This window comes from Rhinoderma darwinii, chromosome 2 (assembly GCF_050947455.1).
Source record: "Rhinoderma darwinii isolate aRhiDar2 chromosome 2, aRhiDar2.hap1, whole genome shotgun sequence".
Taxonomy (NCBI): Eukaryota; Metazoa; Chordata; class Amphibia; order Anura; family Rhinodermatidae; genus Rhinoderma; species Rhinoderma darwinii.
This window is the reverse complement of record NC_134688.1, coordinates 65,192,122-65,198,776: the sequence shown is the minus strand read 5'-3', so window position 1 is coordinate 65,198,776 and position 6,655 is coordinate 65,192,122. Positions and strand designations below refer to the sequence as shown.

The 6,655-nt window shown below is 46.2% G+C and overlaps 1 long non-coding RNA gene across 1 annotated transcript; it reads left to right on the top strand.

Annotated features, from left to right (window-relative positions):
- Positions 1 to 496: 496 nt before the first annotated feature.
- On the top strand, positions 497 to 5,695 carry LOC142740593 (uncharacterized). The gene is made up of 5 exons (XR_012880800.1): positions 497 to 560; positions 1,377 to 1,441; positions 1,888 to 2,019; positions 3,854 to 3,920; positions 4,117 to 5,695. It is a non-coding gene; the product is annotated as an uncharacterized LOC142740593 (long non-coding RNA).
- Positions 5,696 to 6,655: the final 960 nt, after the last annotated feature.

The window sequence follows — 6,655 nt, the reverse complement described above, 5'->3', positions numbered from 1 at the left end:
CGTATATTATCCTAATAAGGCTCAGCAGTAGCCAGGGCCGGCCTTAGGGGTGTGCGACCTGTGCCATTACATAGGGCGCATCCCTCCAGCAGGTGGAACGGGGCGCTGCGCTGGCTCCCTTCCACTGCTTGTGTTTTAGAAGCGGCCGGGCAACTCAGCAGCTGCCTTTCCGCCTGGGTGCTTCTCTCACTGACATCGCGTTTCTAGCAGCGAAAATCGGGATTCCTCTAGGAGATGGGGGCATTGGGGATTGGCATTTGTAAATTGCCCACATTGTGACCCCCCTAATGTTAGTCATGGACACCTGAGCCTGGGTGTGACTGCAACCTCTTCACCCCTATAGTTATGTTCCCTGGGTTTACACTAACATTACAAAATGTTTTCAATGTCTGACTCGTCCTGTGATAGAAAATGAAAGGTGTGAAAGTAAATATATTATTATTCATTCTAGATATGGGGTTATTTTATGTTTATTCCATTATGTATTTTACAGACATTTATGACATCTGAATATGTGGCACCAGTGACAGCCGACATGCTAGGACATACACTGTATATATGTAAGTATTATAGCAAATGACAACCTATAGAAATTCTATAATCTGATGTCATCCAGAATGTTCCTATAGAGACACATGACAAGACTGTGGGAACAAATTCCCCAATGTTGTTCATCCAGGGCCTGTCTTAGGGGTGTGCGACCTGTGCGGTTACACTGGGTGCATCACCTGTCACTAATGAATGGGGCGCCACTGGTCTTGATGTCTGGGGCACCCATTGCTTGAACACTCAATCCCACTCTTCATGTAAAAAAAGTAAAGGGCACTGCTCAGGATGCAGATACAATTCCTTGATAATGGATTACATTACAGTGTGGCAGACAATACTTGTCTGGCAGTGTTATTTGGGCACTGTATGATTGCAGTATTTGAGTACTATATTCTACGCCACAAAGCTGAATTCAGACGCTGCAGATTTGCTGCGCGGCAAAATTCACAAGTGTTACAGGTGAATAGTTACAGTCTCAAAAACTCATCCACATTTAGCAAAAGTAAACGCTGGGAATTTTGCTGCAGCTTTATATTATTATTATTATAGAAATGCTCCATAAAGAAGATATTATGGTATTAGTAATATATAAGGGACTTGTTATTTATGTAATTTCCTAATACACATTTGGCTTATGGGGGAGCACACAGCGCACACAGAGTGTCTACATTACCAGTACTGCAGTCTGTGCGCCACCATACAGGTCCGTCCACATGAAGTTGCTGTGTACATGAGCCCTAATGTACATTTCCTTCATTGTTGGGTGGTCTATACTGAGCACACGTCTGTCTGGAGAAATAAAACTACACAATTATTGTTTTTTCCAGAACACCTTAAGATCAGCTGCCTACTGCCAGGGGGACTCTCTGAAGCAATATTTCATCTATGCAAGGTGCGTCTCTTATTAGTTACTATATGCAGTATCCACCAATACCCTCCACAGTTAGAATGACACTTTTTGTATATCCTGGGTCAGAATGCCCCTTTTGTATGGCCCCACAGTAATGAAGCCCCCTTTTCTAAGCCCCGACTCAGTCCTTTTATCCCCCATATTAATAGTGCCCCCTTTGCTCCTATAAAATAAAAAATTATACTCACCTAATAGACGACCAACCGGGTCAGACATTTCGCTTCCTCCCTGCGCCGTTATTGTTTGTCCAATTTCAGGGGCGTATGGAGCCCCAGAGCTGTGGGCCACCCCAAATCCCTGGACCCCAGCCGGTCATCCTATTTACCCCTTTGGTAATTTTACACTGGTTGGGGACTGGACTCTGTTCTAGATAGAAATGTTGCCATTGATTGAGATTTGTCCTAATACATTGTCTTTCTTTCTCCTAGAATTAATTCCTCATAAGAGTTAATGATAACCACACGTCCCAGGAGGGCAGATCAAAGATTAAGCAGAGCCCTCCACCTCACATCACATAACGTTCCACATTCAGTCGGATGTATTCAGTAGGAGAGTCCAAGGTCAGTGTATTTTATTAACTGCATCTCTAAATGATCACATAGTGTGTATTACTGGTCAATACTGAAGAGGGCACTACCACCATAGATGGCCTGGGCACCCTCAACTTACACTGCCGATCCGGCATTTAGGGCCCAAACCTATAATATAAAAAAACAGAAAGATACAATCCCTAGTTTATTGACTGGGTGATGTTATTTGGGCACTGTATGATTAAATTATTTGGACACTACATGGTGCATCATAAGGGGGATGACGTCACAGATACTGCACATGTCAAAAATAAACCTAAGGCCGGCCCTAGATGTGACACAATAGCTGCCACGTGACATGCCATCCACAGGGACATGACCGCTGTGGCCTAGCAACTAAAGACAACAGAACCACCAGCGCAGGAGCCACAGGGAATTAAAAAAATGAGTAGGGACAATTTGTTATTTTTAGCGCAGATTCAGATGAACGTTGCGTTTTTGCGCGCGCAAACAACGCAGCGTTTTGCGCGCGCAAAAACCATTTGACAGCTGCGTGTGTCATCCGTGTATGATGCGCGGCTGCGTGATTTTCGCGCAGCCGCCTTCATAGAGATGAGGCTAGTCGACGCCCGTTACTGTCCAAGGTGCTGAAAGAGCTAACTGATCGGCAGTAACTCTTTCAGCACCCTCGACAGTGAATGCCGAACACAATATACAGCAACCTGTTAAAAAAAAGAAAAAGTTCGTACTTACCGAGAACTTCCCGGCCGTTGCCTTGATGACGCGTCCTTGGTGACGCGCCTCTCTTGACATCGGGCCCCACCTCCCTGGATGACGCGGCAGTCCATGTGACCGCTGCAGCCTGTGATTGGCTGGAGCTGTCACTTGGACTGAATTGTCATCCCGGGAGGTCAGACTGGAGGAAGAAGCCGGGAGTTATCGGTAAGTCAGAACTTCTTTTTTTTTACAGGTTCATGTTTATTGGGATTGGTAGTCACTGTCCATGGTGCTGAAACAGTTTAACTCTTTCAGCACCCTGGACAGTGACTATCTCCTGACGTCGCGTACCGGAAATTTTTTTGCCGGGTTCGGCCAAAACGAGTTTGGCCGAACCCGGTGAAGTTCGGTTCGATTGTCCGGGTTCGCTCATCTCAAAGACACTCCATTTCGATGTTTGGAAACAGAAAAGCACGTGGTGCTTTTCTGGTTACATCCATCCTTTTGACAGCTGGTGCGCTGTTTCAGTCGGTTCGCACGGAAATGCTTCCGTGCGACCTGCGTGGTTTTCACGCACCTATTGACTTCAATGGGTGCGTGATGCACGAAATACGCGAAGATATTGAACCTGTCGCGTTTTGTACGCAGCTAACAAACGCTGCGCATAAATCACGCACTGTTTGAACTGCCCCATTGAATTCTATAGGGCTGTGCATGGCGCACGAAAAATACACGGCCTGCACGCACGAAAATCACGCTCGTGTGAATCCCCCCTAAGGTTTATGAAACTGTCAGAAAACCCCTTTAATAATTATTTTGTCTGTTGAATCCAGAAATCCAATTTACCATTTTCTACTCTCTCTACTCCAGTCCAAAAGACTCCACAAAAGACAAATTAGAAGTTTTCCATTAAGGATAAGATTATATAGAAGAATAACAATAAGCTCCTGGTCCCTGATACAAAATCTATACCAGGGTCCTCCAACTATTATGTGCCATTATACTGCTGGTGTTATTTGTGTGGCAGAGGGGCATTGGACTCGCCCTGTGATAGAAAATGAAATGTGTGAAAGTAAATATATTATTATTCATTATAGATATGGGGTTATTTTATGTATGTGCATTAAACCTATTATGTATTTTACAGACATTTATAACATCTGAATATGTGGCACCAGTGACAGCCGACATGCTAGAAGATCCACTGTATATATGTAAGTATTATAGCAAATAACAACCTATAGAAATTCTATAATGTGATGTCATCCAGAATGTTCCTATAGACACATGACAAGACTGTGGGAACAATCTCCCTGATGTTTTCAATAGGCTGAACATATATTTGTTGATATGATGAACCATACTAAGCGCACGTCATAATATCTTCACAGTTTATACTTTTTGTTCCAGAATTTCTTGAGATCGGCTGCCTGCTGCCAGGGGGACTCTCTGAAGTAATATTTCATCTATATGCGGTATGTCCATCATTAGTTACTATATACAGTATCCACCAGTAGCTCTGTACATTGAAAAAGTAATGAGCGGGCAAAATGCCAAGAAAGGCGTAGCAGTGGGGAACCTTGGATAGTTGGTAGGAATAGGCATAATGTAAGTTAGGGGTATCTTTGTCCAAAATGCTGGCCACATGGCTCGGTTTGGGACTGAACGTAGGTGTAAGGTAATTGGGTGAGGGAGTGTAGGGAGATTTTAGACAGCTTTGGTCTGCCAAGAACATTTGCAATGTGTCAAGGCCTGGATGCAATAGACAAGGACTTAAGTGAGTTTCATTACACAGTCATAATCTGCAGGCATAGGTGATAATGGACACTGGCAGAATGTTTTTATATTTACAGCACTCAAGCGGAAAGCAATGGAAGGTGCCAGGATATTGCCACGTATAGAGCCCCCACAAGTCATGCAGCACAAGGACCTGGACTTGGGGTGTACTGGATTGTTTGGAGCAAATGGCATCAAGGAAGCAAGGCAGGTATCCTCAATGGTATCATTCTAGCAAAAATTTGAGGGAACATGGCACGATGATGGGCCAAGTGCCAGGATCCTTGCGCAGGGATCCAGGGTCGATGAAGGCAGCAATATCCCAGTAGGGCCTCATAATCTCAACATGGGAGACGGACACCTTGGGGTTGCCAAAATGTTTAGAACACGGGGTACTGGCACAATGTTTGGAATTACAGGAGCAGCGCATCTGGATGTAAAGAGAAGCAGAAGAAGGCAACAGTAGCTGGTTGAGTCTGATTCTGATCTGTCAGATGATAATAAGTGGTCTGATGTTGGGGATAGATGGGCTAATGGGCAAGACGTTTAAGATGCTGAAAAAAATGTTTACGCAGGATAAAGTAAAAAGGTAAAAGCGAGGAGGCGTGATACCGAAAGCCAATCCTTTACTGGAAAGAGGGGGTAAAGTTTGGGGCCAGGAAACATGTTTGTTGATTTCTACCTACACACACTTGTCCCAGGAAATGTTGGGAAACATAAGGGAGGAAAGGCTTGTCTAGTTTTTGTGATGTCTATGGAAGATTTTGTTTAGTATTGCAGTGTTATGGTGGTGGAGCAGGACCCCCTTATTGATCAGGTGCCAATAAAAAGGGATGGTGCCTGTGAAGCAGGCTGGTAAGTATAAAAAAAATACATCTGTCGCATCTAAAAGAGGCATCAGTAAACGATGAAATAGACAAGGAGTTGAGTGAGTTGCATCATTAAAGCAGAATCTGCAGGCACGGATGACAATGGATACTTGCAGAATGTTTTTTGTGCCTACAGGACCCAAGTGAGAAGCAGTGGAAAGGACACGGATATCGCCACGGATAGGGCGTCCACGAGTCATGCAGCACAAGGAACTGGACTTCTGATGTAATTGACTGTTTGGAGGAGATGGCGTACATTTGCGAAGAATGTAGTTGGCTTTCGAAGCGCGTAAGCAGTCTTGTATCATCACTTCAACATGCCGTGTGGTTTATAAAATGTTTTTCTAATAAAGTCATCACATTGTCATGAGGATTGCTGGACCGTATTTTCTTCTGTTTACTGTATATTTATTGGACAGTGCTAACGCCATACAGCCCTCCCTGTAGAGAACGCCATACAGCCCTCCTGTAGAGAACGCCATACAGTCCCCCTGCAGAGAACGCCATACAGCCCCCCCCCTGTAGAGAACGCCATACAGCCCCCCCTGTAGAGAACGGCATACAGCCCCCCCCTGTAGGGAACGCCATACATCCCACCCTGTAGAGAACGCCATAGAGCCCTCCCCCTGTAGGGAACGCCATACAGCCCCCCCTGTAGGGAACGCCATACAGTCTCCCCCTATAGGGAACGCCATACAGCCCCCCCTGTAGGGAATTCCATACAGTCCCCCCCTATAGGGAACGCCATACAGCCCCCCCTGTAGGGAACGCCATACAGCGTTCCCCCCCCCTGTAGGGAACGCCATACAGCGTCCCCCCTCCCAAAAAAATGCGACCTACAGTGTGTCCTACAAAATACATGTGGATAGGGGATACATGTGTGATCGCTGGCAGCGAAAGCTGCTTCTATCCTCTCCTCAGGGTCCCCGGCAGTCACTGACAGCCGGAGACCCGACATTCAGCAGCCCGATCGCACGGGCAGTAAGTTAAAACCGGAGTCGTAAAAAGTCTATGGCTCGGGTTTTAAGGACCCTGACCGCTGGGCGTAAAAATACAGCCAGCGGTCGGGAACCAGTTAATGGCAGAGCGGGGAGATACCTCCCTGCTCTGCCGTAGTGTTCAGTGGCGTCCCGCTGTAGCAGCCATAGCGGCTGCCAGCGGAGCCTCCGGCCATGGTGGGGGCCCGTGCCGGCGGGCGACACGGGCCCCCTCATGCCGCGGGCCCCGTAGCAGCCACTATGGCTGCTACAGCGGTAGTTACGCCACTGCTCAGTACATATATACAACACCAAAAAAATCTCAGT